The 13,449-nt window shown below is 34.3% G+C and overlaps 1 long non-coding RNA gene across 13 annotated transcripts in view; it reads left to right on the top strand.

Moving 5' to 3' along the window:
* The window catches only part of LOC105464896 (uncharacterized), a 64,590-nt gene extending 58,299 nt beyond the window's left edge, over positions 1-6,291 (top strand). For 9 of the 13 annotated variants that reach the window (XR_011611637.1, XR_977116.3, XR_011611635.1 and 6 more), the window contains one exon: positions 5,197-6,290. This is a non-coding gene — a long non-coding RNA (uncharacterized lncRNA). Of the gene's footprint in view, positions 1-5,196 lie in introns of all 13 variants that reach the window. The other 4 variants (XR_011611645.1, XR_011611642.1, XR_011611640.1 and 1 more) reach the window with 2 other exon arrangements.
* The last annotated feature ends 7,158 nt before the right edge of the window (positions 6,292-13,449 follow it).

Below are 13,449 nucleotides of genomic sequence, written 5' to 3' on the forward strand. Positions count from 1 at the left end.
TATATTTGATAAGCACAAAATATTTATAAGCACAAAAGAGCCTCTGAATATAGCACAAAAATTTATTTCCAAAGGTATGAATTTTTAAAAAATCTTCTATAATTTATATGATTACCTACCTAAAAGAGTTTATTTTAAACAAAGTTTAAAAACTAAGACTGGCCAGACGTGGTGACTGACGCCTGTAATCCGAGCACTTTGGGAGGCCGAGGTGGGTGGATCACAAGGTCAGGAGATCAAGACCATCCTGGCCAACAGAGTGAAACCCTGTCTCTACTAAAAATAACAAAAAAATTAGCTGGGAGTGGTGGCGCATGCCTGTAATCCCAGCTACTCCAGAGGCTGAGGCAGGAGAATCACCTGAACCAGGGAGTCAGAGGTTGCAGTGAATCCAGATGGCGCCACTGTACTCCAGCCTGGTGACAGAGCAAGACTCTGTCTCAAAAAACAAAAACAAAAACAAAACCGAATCAAAACAAAACAAAACAAAAAAACACTAACACTAAATGTTTTATTTTGGTATCTTTGATATAGGTATCATAATTTTCTATTTATCAGTAATATAATTTCAGAAAAATAAAAGTATTTTAAAACATACTACATTTCTAGTAACAATAAAAATCAATATTATTTGAATTAGAGGGGCCTTAAAAAGATATGTATTTGGGCCGGGCGCGGTGGCTCAAGTTTGTAATCCCAGCACTTTGGGAGGCTGAGACGGGGGATCACGAGGTCAGGAGATCGAGACCATCCTTGCTAACACAGTGAAACCCCGTCTCTACTAAAAAATACAAAAAACTAGCCGGGCGAGGTGGCGGGCGCCTGTAGTCCCAGCTACTCGGGAGGCTGAGGCAGGAGAATGGCGTGAACCCGCGAGGCGGAGCTTGCAGTGAGCTGAGATCCGGCCACTGCGCTCCAGCCTGGGCGACAGAGTGACACTCAAAAAAAAAAAAAAAAAAAAAGTATTGTTGTATATAGTAAAAACTGCTGAAACATTTTTAGGATTACAAAAGAAGAAAATAATAATAAACACACCTTATTACAAAACAAAATAACTGGATATCTGAGATGTCAGTAAGTTATTATAGATTATTACAATAAGTTATAAGTTTTTATAGCTTAAGATTCTGTAGGTATCTGGATGATTGTTTGCATGTTTGGTTGTACTTCATAGAATATTCTACAATTCATCTAATGAGTAAAGCCATCAAATACTCTTAGGAAAAAATATGTAATGGGGTAAAACTGATCTTATTTTATGTTAAAATAAGATAAAATGAAGATTTAATGAATAAAAACAATATTGTTTTACTTAGGTAATTGACAAAAAGCTGTGTCATAAGGGGAATTATACAAATTATTATTAGTAAAGAATGGATTATTGTTAACATTGCATCATAAAAACAGTGAAAAAAGATTACTTAGAAACTGGTATTTAATTAATTGGCTATTTCGGAAAAAAATCTTTAACTATTTTTCCTTCGCTATGCATAGTAACATAACTTTCAGATGTATTGAAGTTCTAATATTCAGATGTATTGAAGTCCTAATATTTAGAGACTTGAGCATCCCTGGATTTTGATATCCACTGGGGTCCTGGAATGTATCCCTTGTTGATACCAATGGGACAACTGAACAAGCAAGAGCTAAATCTAACAAATAGCATATCAAATAAAAGTAGCCAAAAAACAATATATACTGTGAAAGTCAATTTATATTAAATTCAAATCAAAGGAAATAAAGCTGTGGTATCAGAAATAAGGATAGTTATTCACAACTTTTTTTAAATCTCAGTGCCGAGTCTATGGGTATGTTCAATTTAAGAAAATCCATCAAGCTGTGCAAATCTGATTTCTATATTTTGGAATGTTATCCCAGTTACATTAGGTCGATATTTTCACTGCTAATGAAATATGAGCTTTTTCATATGTTATTATATATTCTTGGAAGCACTGTTTCAGTTGCTTCAAATGTTACAGAGGCATACCTGGTTTTACTGTGCTTCACTTTATTTCGTTTGGCAGGTACACTTTTTACAAGTTAAAAGATTGCAGCAGTTCTGCATTGAACAAGTCTATTGATGCCATTTTTTTCCAACAGCATTCGCTCACTTCATGTCTCTGTGTCACATTTTGGTTAGTCTTACAATATTTCAAATTTTTCCTTATTATATCTGTTATGGTGATTGGTGATTAGTGATCTTTAATGTCACTACTGTAATTGTTTTGAGGCTCCACAAACAACACCTGTCTAAGATGGCTGAACTTAATTGATGAATGTTTTGTATATTCTGACTGCTCTACCAATTGACCATTCCTGTCTCGTCTCTCTTCCTCTCTTTGGGACTCCCCATTCCCCGAGAGCAACAATATTAAAATTGGGTCAATTAATAACCCTAAAATGGCTTCTAAGTATTCAAGTGAAAGGAAGAGCTGCATGTCATTCACTTAAATACGAAGCTAGAAATGATTAAGGTTAGTGAGGAAGCAATGTCAAAAGTTGAAGTAGTCTGAAAGGTAGTCATCTTGGATCAAACAGTCATGTTGTTAATTCAAAAGAAAAGTTCTTGATAAAAATTGAACTTACTATTCCAGTGAACACACAAATAATAAGAAAGGGAAACAAACTTATTGCTGATAGGAAGAAAGTTTTAGTGGCTGGATAGAAGATCCAACCAGCCACAACATTCTCTTAAAGTAAAACCTAATCCAGAGTCAGACTTTAACTCTCTTCAATTCCATGAAGGCTGAGAGAGGTGAGGAAGCTGCAGAGAACAGTCTGACAACAGCAGAGTTTGGTTCATGAGGTTCAAGAAGAGAAGACATCTCTATAACATGAAGGCAAGGTAAAGCAGCAAGCGCTGATGTAGAAGCTGCAGCAAGTTATCCAGAAGATTTAGCTGAGATAATTGATGAAGGTGGCCACCCTAAACAACAGATTTGCAATGTAGATAAAATGGTCCTATATTGGAGCCATCTGGGATTTTTTATAGTTAGAGAGAAGTCAATTCCTGGCTTCCAAACCTCAAATGACCGGCTGACTCTTTTGTTATTGGCTAATGTAACTAATCTGAGGCCAATGCTCATTTACCATTCCAGAAATTCTAGATCCCTAAAGATTATGCTAATTCTACTCTATAGTGCTCTATAAATGGGGAAAAAAAAGCCTGACAACAGTATATCTGTTCACAACATGGTTTACTGAATATTTTAAGCCCACTGATGAGACCTAAAGCTCAGAGGAAAAAAAAAAAAAGATTCCTTTTAAATTATTACTACTCATTGACAATGGACCTGGTCACTCAAGAGCTGATGGAGATGTACAATGAGATTAATGTCGTTTTTAGGTCTGCTAACACAACATCTGTTCTTCAGCCCATGGATCAAGAAGTAACTTTGACTTTCAAGTCTTATTATTTCAGAAATACAGTGATTCCTCTGAAGGATATGGTCAAAGTAAATTGAGAACCTTCTGGTAAGGATTTATCATCCCAGATGCCATTAAGATCAGTCATAACTCATGGGAGGTGGTCAAAACATCCACATTAACAGGAGTTTGGAAAAAGTTGATTGCAACTTTCATGGATGACTGAGAGGTTCAAGACTTCAGTCGAAGAAGTAGCTGAAGATGTAGAAATAGCAAGATGACTAGATTAGAAGTGGAGCCTGAAGACGTGACTGAATTGCTGCAATATCATAAAACTCGAACAGAGGAAGATTTGGTTCTTATGAATGAGCAAAGAAAGTACTTTTTTTTTGAGGTAGAATCTACTCTTGGTGAAGAGACTATAAGCATTGTTGAAATGACAACAAATGATTTAGAATATTACATCAACTTAGAAAAAGCAATGGTGGGTTTGAGAGGATTGACTCCAATTTTGAAAGAAATTCTATGGGTAAAATAATATCAGACAACATCCCATGTTACTGACAAATTTTTCACGAAGAAAAGAGCTAATCAATGCAGAGAATTTTATCATCTTATTTTGAGAAACCTCCACAGCTATGCTGACCTTCAGCAACCACCACCCTGATCAGTCAGTGGCAATCAATGCGAAGGCAAGAACCTCCACCAGCAAAAAGATTATGATTCACTGAAGGTTCAAATGATTATTAGCATTTTTAGCTATAAAGTATTTTTTTTAAATTAAGGTACATATATATTTTTAGATATAATGCTTTTGCACATTTAATAGACTATACCATAGTGTAAACATAACTTTTATATGCACTGGAAAACCAGAAAATTTGTGTGACTCACTTTTTTGCAAAACTGTTTTATTGTGGTGGCCTGGAATTGAACATTCAGTATTTCTGAGCTATACCTGTGCATACATCTTCATGTTTACTTAATGCTGTTCTTATTATTGTTGAATTTGATTATTTCTAATATTGAGACATTATAAAAAACTTCAATGAAAAATCTCCATACATAAATACACATCAGTATATCTGATTGAGGATTTCTTTAGGATAAATTCCTACAAGAAAAAGAGCTTAGCCAAAATATATGAATATTTAGAAGACTCTTGACAAAATTATCAAGTGTTTTTCCAGAAAGCTTAAGCTGATTTAAAATCCTGTATTTAATATGTGAGATTACATTTTTACCTCACTCTCAACAACCTAGACATATTTATTAATTTGAAAAGGAAGAAAAGAGAAGTTACATTGTTTAATTTTTAATTACTTGCTGTAATAAACCTACTACACATCTATTTGTCCGTATAAGTTGTCTACTTGCATCCTTTGCCAAATTTTATATAAAATTCTTGGTGACTTTCATCTCAATTTTTAGCACTCTTTGTATTTTAAGGATGTAGCATTTCTGTCAAAGCTCCTGAAAGCATTCTCACAATATGTTGTCTTTTAAGTTGAGATGTCTTAGCTATCTAAATGTTTAATGTTTATCATTATTCATATGCACATCGGCTGTGCATAATTGAACTTTCATCTCTTTCTTTCCAGTCCTTATGCCATTTTAAATTTTTTTCTTGTCTTACTCTACTGACTAGAACCATCAGGATATTGTTGATTTGCTGTGGGAATAATGGCATTTATATTTCATTCCCAATTTCAGGCAAACAACATTCCATCTTGTACCATTAATCATGATGTGCTGTTACTAATTGAATGTATGGGTACCCCTCAAATTCATAGGTAGAAGCCCTAATGTGCAATGTGATGGTATTTGCAGATGGAGTTTTGGGGAAGTAATTTAGCTCAGATGAGACCATGAAGGTGGAATTCTCAAGATGACACGAGTGTTCTTACTAGAGGAAGAGAGACCAGAGCTCTCTCTTTCTCTACCATGTGAAGATACAGTGAGAAGGAGGCCATCTTCAATTCTGGAAGAGGACCCTCACCAGGAACTGAATCTGCTGTCATCATGTTCTTGGACTTTGCAAACTCCAGAACTGTGAGAAATAAATGTCTATGGCTTAAACCACCCAGTATGGTATTTTGTTATAGCAGCTCAAGCTGATATGCTACAAGTATTTTTTTCTAATTTCTTTTATATCTGTATATTCTTCTTTATCCTAGCTTTCATGCGTTAAAGTTGAGTTGTGTCAATTATTTTTCTACCTATATTAAAATGTTAACATAATTTTTCTCTTATTTTTTTTAATGGTTAAATTATACTGATTGATTTGGTTGTTAAACTAGCCTTGCATTCCAAGTATAAAACCCACCTTGAGCATGACGTATTGTTATTTTTAATATATTCTAATAACAGTTTGTTAGTTTTTAATTTTTAAATTTTTAATGGTTTTTACATTTATTTTCATTAGATATTTGTCTACAATTTTTTTTTCAATTTTTGGCATCAAAATTATTTTGACCACATGAAATAAATTGGGTAATATTTTTTCTTTCTTCTGGAAGAATTCATATAAGATTGGTATTTTTCCTTAAATATTTAAGATAATTTACTGGTAAAGCTATATTGGCATTGAATTTTCATTGAAGAAAGCTTTAATCAGTAATGATATTTCATTATTAGTTATGAGTTTATTCAATTTTTCAGTTTCTTCTTGTGTCATTTTGTTGTTATGTTTCTTGTATACTTTATGAATTTTACCTAACTTCCCTAATGTGTGGGCATAAAGTTGTTCATAACATATTCTTATATTTTAGTGGATTTAGGATCAATATTTCTGATATTTATTATTTATATTTATTTTTTTCTAATTAAACCTCTCCAAGGTTTTTCATTTTATTAGATTGTTATATTAACTTCTGATATAATAGCTATACTCATGTATTAAAATAAATACTGTCTTCTTTTTATATGTGCATTTTATATATTATGCTGATTTCACTGATATTCTTTGGAATATTTTGAGTTTTAAAAATTATTTCACTGTATAGTATATATTCTTTTTTGTGTGGATAGATTTTCTAAATTTAAAAAAGTTAGTAAATTGGTTCTATAATTTTTCTTTATAGATATAAGTTAACATAATACCTAGAGATTCCTATTTCTTCTTATAGCATCCCTTGGATCTCTACTAAAACGAATCATATATTCATGTGCATATTTATATCCAGTGATTCTATGCAATTAAAAATATATTTAAAATATGTACAAAGTTTTAACGTTTTATTAGTTAGGGTCCCAGGTTGAAGCCTCATAAATTGATGATTGCTACATTCGGCAGAAAAATTGATTTATTTGAAGGATATTATGTATCTCCAGGAGAAGGCTGAATACTAGGGCTCAGGAAATAGCCAGGAATTAAGAGAAGGTGTTTATCCAGAAACAGTCACTGTTGTACCACAGAATTTATCTATTTAGCAGGCTGGTGCTGATGCTATAAATAGACATAGGAGGCCATTCTTGCTCCTGATGCCATTGGATGCCATATTCCACCATCAACTGAAAGAATGAAATATAATCTATTCTTAACATCACTGTTCCTTGTCTCGTATTCAATGTCCCAGGCAAAAGCGTATCATCAGCTGAACCTGATACTTGCCTGCCTCTAGGTGCCAGGGAATAGAGAGAACAAACATTTAGCTTTTTTGATTCCATGAAGACTCACAGAGTGTGAGAATCCCTTTGATGGGGGTTCAGATTCTGTCAGTCAAATAATGTTAGTAAATGACCATTTTGAAGGGCTATCCACTGGAATGATGAAAATATGATGTATAATGTCAAACTGCTAAAGGGAAACATATACATATATATGTCACAAAGTTTAGTCTAAGACAGGAAAGGAGATAAATAAAATAATTAAGGAAAAATAATTGTGGTATATGTAGTGGACATTTTCTGTTTTTGACTACCTAAATCAATTTATTCTGATTTTGATAACAGCATCTGGATTTCATCTTGAGAACGACTCTATTTTCCATGATTTAGGTAGAGATAACTCAACCCGCTGTGTGGGCTCAGGTTTGGACTTGACCAGTCAAGACATTCTATCTCACTGGTGACTCAGATTAGCTCAGGGTTGGGTATGTTACTCATGTGGGGGCAAAGGAGACCCTGAGGGGCAACTTTGGAAACTGCTGGAACAAATGCATATGCCCATTTCAGAACAGTTGCATGTTTGTACCAGAATCTTCCAACTGCTTATAGCCATCTTGACCCTGTGTAGGAAGATGCTGACTGAGAAGGAGGAAGGAGCCCAGTGAGAAGAAACTAGACACCAGAGATGGAAAGACAGATCCCTGACCGTAATCATTACAGTTGATTATAGTCCTGCCTAAATTGGATAATCTCATAAGAAGAAAACTCTTTTAACTTACTAAAAGATATAAAAGAAGGCTCAAATTCCCAATTGACTTTTTTTTTCTTTTTAAATAGAATCTTATAAACAAATTCTAAAGTTGATTCTGAAAGAATTTTGATAAAAATAACCCAGAAAATTTGAAAACCCATATGATGATTAATAAATGTCAAAGCATGAAGTAATGCTGCAGGAATTAAAACAGTATGGGTTTGGTGCTGAGACAAATTAATTAATGGGAAAGAAGGAAGTACAGGATATTTCATTCATGGATGAAGTTATATGACAACTTCTTAGCATGACATTTATGCCCCTTTGTGATCTGGTCCTTATCAACTCTTCATCTTTTCTCTCCACAGTCTGTCAAGAGAGGTTATAGTTGGAGCTCACAATGAAGAAGAGGGTAGCCAACTGGAGATTTTCAGTAGAAGTTCACAGCTATAAACTATGTTTCAGCAGGGAGGGAGCTGGGAAGTAGAGATTAAGTAGCCTGACCCAATTGTCCTCTGTTCTTTCAATCGCCATCATATTTCTCTTTGGCGGAGTCCAGTTGGAAACTAGAAGGCAAGGAGACTGGTTGAGACAATCCCTGAGGTAGTCCAAAGTTAGCTCTGGGCCACAGAGCAGAGAGGATAAAGAAAGTGTAGAGATATGGAGTAGCACAAGGGAAATGATCTCTCAAACCACCATATATCCAAATGATTTCAACCTTTCTGTTGTACTTCTTCTCATCCAGGAACGGTCTTCACAGATCTACCCCTATATCTGACTACTCATCTTTCAAAACTGAAATCAGTGTCCCTTTAAATTTGATGTCGGGGCCAGAAGTCAAATAAAAGAGTTCCAGTTCTTGGTATATTTTTCTAATTGCTTCACACCTAGAATGAAAGGTTTTTATTACAGCTCCTGAAAGACAAGCAAGTACCAAGCAAAAACCCTGGAATTTATACTTTGGGGGCTACGAAATAAGATAAACTTGTGGAATATTGTCAGTGTCCTCAAAACTAAAATAAGCAACCTTTATAGGCAGTGAAAGCCCTAAATTTGAAGGTAACTTTGCAGTTATTAAGGAGGAGAGGGAGATTGCTATAGATTACACTTAAACTCCTCCAATGTTTCTGATACGATATTTTAACAGTCTGTAGAAAAAAGACAATCCCTCAAACCTGGTCTCTAGAAAGTTTGAGTGTTTGCACAGCTCTTGGCCTGGACTGCCCTGTTATTTCTTGTGGGTCTCCCCTCTGCTGATAGTCTTCCAGTGGGCATGTTGGCATGATTCCTCTGGTTTTAAGGGGAGGATCCAGCATCCAAAAATAGAGTGACTTTATAGGTAAATAGTGAAGTAATAGTTCTGGGAACATGATAGACAATTCAGTCTCCTAAGTTTCTTTATATTCCATTATTTTATTTGCTAAGAATATTATGGAAACTACGCCAGTATCATTTAGCAAGAAGCTCATTAACAATGAATGAGTGTAGTCAATAGAGATATTGTTATGTAAGCAAATAGAATAAATTTTGCTAGGTATAATGCCAGGATACATCGTTTATTATACAACATATGTCTCAATTAAATTTTCATGTGATATAGTGCATGCAGATTTTCTAGGATAAACAGCGATGTTTCAGAAACTAAAGCCTTAATATAGCAGGCTAGCAAACCCTGAGACAGCAAATCAATAGAATATTCAAGTCAAACAGGACAGTTTCAGACAAGAACAAAGTACTAACCTTAAATATGAATGCATTTGCATTTATAAATTTAGCTTAAATCAACTGTGCCTAATTTCCTTGTAATTATATCCTGATATTTAGAAATCATAAATATATATTAAAACTCTTCTATTGACATTGTAATGATCTAAATTGAATTCAGCTTGTCTGGCCTTTATTATAACCTCAGCGACGTGATATTGCATATGAACATGATGACTACAATTTATTCAGACTACAGTAGCAAGTATCAGTGATAAACCCCTGATTACCAAATTTTGAACTCCCTATATCTATATTTTTGTTTGGATTTCCAAAGATATCCCTTCAGTTCTTTTACTCTTAATTGAGATACAATGTACATATCACAACACTCCTCTTTTTAGTGATTTTTAGTATGTTCATAATATTGTGCAACCATCATCACTAATTCCAGAATATTGTCATCATCCCCAAAAGAAATTCCATACCCTTGAGCAGTCACTCCACACTATTCTCGGCCCCAACCCCCAGCAACTGTTTAATGCTGATTGATATTCTATGTATTTGCTTACTTTGGACATTTTATATACATGGGATCACATATTAGGTAGCCTTTTGTGTCTGACTTTTTTAGTTAGCATGATTTTGTCAAGTTTCATCCATGTTGCACCATTTATTTTCATGGTTGAGTGATATTCCATTTTATGGATATATCGCATTTTGTTTATGCACTTGTCAGTTGAACATTTGGGTTGTTTCCACTTTTTGGCTGTTATGAATAATGCAACAGTGAACATTTGTGTAGATGGGATGCTTTCAATTCTCTTGGACATATGTCTAAGGTGGAATTGCTGGGTCATAGGATAATTGTATATTTATAATAACTTCTGTGGAACTCCCAGAGTTTTCTAAAACGCTGCATATTTTGTATTCCCATCAGCAAAGTATAAGGATTCCAACTTCTCCATTCCTTGCCAATACTAGCTATAATGTCTTTTTATTGTATCTATGTATTCTTCATTCTTAAATTTAAAATTCCAATTAACCCATTAGAATATCCTTTTTTATAACAAGTATTGACTATTCTAGGTAACTCTTTGTGATTAAAGCTTTTCTCTCAACTATTTTTATTAGTTTGAACAGCAAAAAATGATATAACTTTATTATATTTATGTTTGAATTATTTATTTGGCTAGTTTAGCCATTATTCTGACTTACGGATAGTATATGACTTAATTTTTTATCACACATAAAAACATATCATTCTGAAAGGATCATCAGATACCAATGCCCTAGATATTAAGTCTGGATTTGCAATTGGCTACTTATGTCATCTTTGACAAATTATATAAATTGTTATTTGCCTCATTTTTGATATCTATAAAACTAAGAAAATGCTAAACACTTGCCATGAAATTGTATGAATTTCATGAGTATGTTAATCTTCCATTGATTCTATAATAAGTTACCACAAACTTGGTGGCTTAAACAATACAAATGTATTATTATTTTATAGTATTATACGTGACTATTCTGACAAGACTCTTACCAAGTTAAAATCAAGATGTGGGCATAGTGCATTCTTTTGTACAGGTTATGGGCAAAATATGATTTCTTGCCCTTTTCTGTTTTTCAAGACTTCTCACATTACTTGGCTCATTATCACTGCCCGCCCATCCTTAATTTTCAAAGCCAGCAAGGGTAGATAGAGGCCTCTTTACACTTTCCTTCCTCTGAATTTCTTACAACGCCAGAAAAGATTCTCTACTTGAAAGAATTTGTGGTTAGAGTGATCCCACCCAGATAATATAGGATAATCATTCCATCTCAAGGTCCTTAATCTTAATCACATCTGCAAAGTCCCCTTTGCCATATATATTAGTCTGTTTTCACACTGCTGATAAAAACATACCCGAAATTGGGTAATTTATAAAAGCAAGAAGTTTAATTGGATTCACAGTTCCACATGGCTGGGCAGGCCTCACAATCACAGCAGAAGGCAAGGAGGAGCAAGTCACATCTTACATAGATGGCAGCAGGCAAAAAAAAAGAGCTTATGCAGGGAAACTCCCATTTTTTAAAATCATCAGATCTCACGAGACTCATTCACTATCATGAGAGCAGTGCAGGAAAGACCTGTCCCCATAATTCAATCACCTCCCATGACACATGAGAATTGTGGGAGTTACAATCCAAGATGAGATATGGGTGAGGACATAGCCAAACCATATCACTATGTAAGGTAACATATACACAGGGTCTGGGGATTGGGTTGTGAACATTTTTGCAGGGCCATTATTTTGCCTATCACAATGAGATTATGTATATCTCATGACAAATACAGGTCTGGCACCCAGTTAATTCTGGATACATAATAGTACTTTTACTATTTAAAATAGGTACTACATGATAAAATGACAAAGGATTATGCTTTAGAAACGCCAAAGAGATGGATAACCAAATCTGAGAAGCTTTACATAAACTAAATATATAAATATTAATATTATCCCTCCAAAATAATTTCTCTCTTAGGATATTAGTTCAGCCAGGTAGGCTTCTATGTGCCAGATGAATTTCTTGGTATGAAGCTGTTAAAATATACTCATTACCAGCCACAATTGTTTCACCTTTCCTCTGGATGGGCAGTCAAGATATCTCAGTGTCATTTGGATATATTTAATTTTTGCGATCATCACAATTTGTACTTAAAACTGAAGAAACACCAAACAGATATAAAGGAAAATATTATTGCTATTGCCACTATTTTAAGAAGTAGATTGTTGGCTCTGTTCTCTGTGATAAATCACATTTTTTTCTTTTATTAATTCACATCAATATCTGCAATTTCTGTATCTCTAAGACTTGATGTGTACCTATGGTTTTCTCTTGAAATGGGGATAGTAGGCAGTAGATTTTAGGGAGCAGAGACATCACTTTCATAGTTGCAAAGTTCTCTGTTATGAAGTATGAAATCATTCTAGTTTCTGTCTTGCTTCTCTGCTGCACACACAACCAGGTGCAAACATTAATACTTTCTTCAAAATAGGAGCAATGGCAGAAATTTCACTCATTGACAACTTCTGGAATTAAAGAAGATCAAGTAGAATTAATCTAGTAAATGTTAATTGTCTTAAAAATAGCATTCATTGCCACTACCACCACAGTGAATAGTTTTCTGCTAATAAATTCGCATGTGCCACAGGAAAATAAAATGCCATCTAGATAGTGCAGACGGGGACCAAAGCAAATCACTTTATTAATGACATTGGAAATGCCAATTTCTACTTTATGATTAGCTTTTCTCTCCTGTAGCTTTTCCCAAGGGAATTAATTCTGAAATTAGGATTGGCCATACTGTATCAGTTCTTGTTTCTTTGACCAAAAAAATTAAAATACAGACTTTTTGAATGGTAAGTGATTCTTGATTTTTTCTGGCAATTCTGGCCCAGTTTGAGCTGGGACTTTCAGTCTAATGCCACCAAATTATCAGTAAAGTAATTGTATTGTCAAAAATGGCTACAGAGGATGTTTTTTCCATTTTGTGGACATTTTCAAAAGATTTCTAAAAGTTTTGTCAGTATTTGCCCATTTCATAATATATTCTGGTAGAAATGTAGCCAGAGGTATTTTAAGCAAATCCTAGTTAAGGCCATTTACATGTCAGTGATCAAACCACAGGAAGATAAAGTTGGTATTTAATGATGAAATGACACATTTATATACTACCTTTTCTTGGGACGATCAAAACAGATAAGCATAAAGTGTAAGTATCTGTTTAACACTGAGACTTGGAATTGGGCACATAGGCTTTGAACTTTCTAGATGGGGCCAAGGAGTGTTGTGTATTTATTTACCTTGCACATGTGACAGTACAAGGAACAGGCTTATTTAATTTTAGTGGGGAAAAAGTGTGTAGCCAGGGGTGAACTGACATAGAGAAACAGAGAGCCTTAGTTCAGATACTGTTTGCCTCTGAAATCATTGTTGCTACATGATGTTCTGTCCTTTGCTAACAATCT

This window comes from Macaca nemestrina, chromosome 13 (assembly GCF_043159975.1).
Source record: "Macaca nemestrina isolate mMacNem1 chromosome 13, mMacNem.hap1, whole genome shotgun sequence".
Classification (NCBI taxonomy): Eukaryota; Metazoa; Chordata; class Mammalia; order Primates; family Cercopithecidae; genus Macaca; species Macaca nemestrina.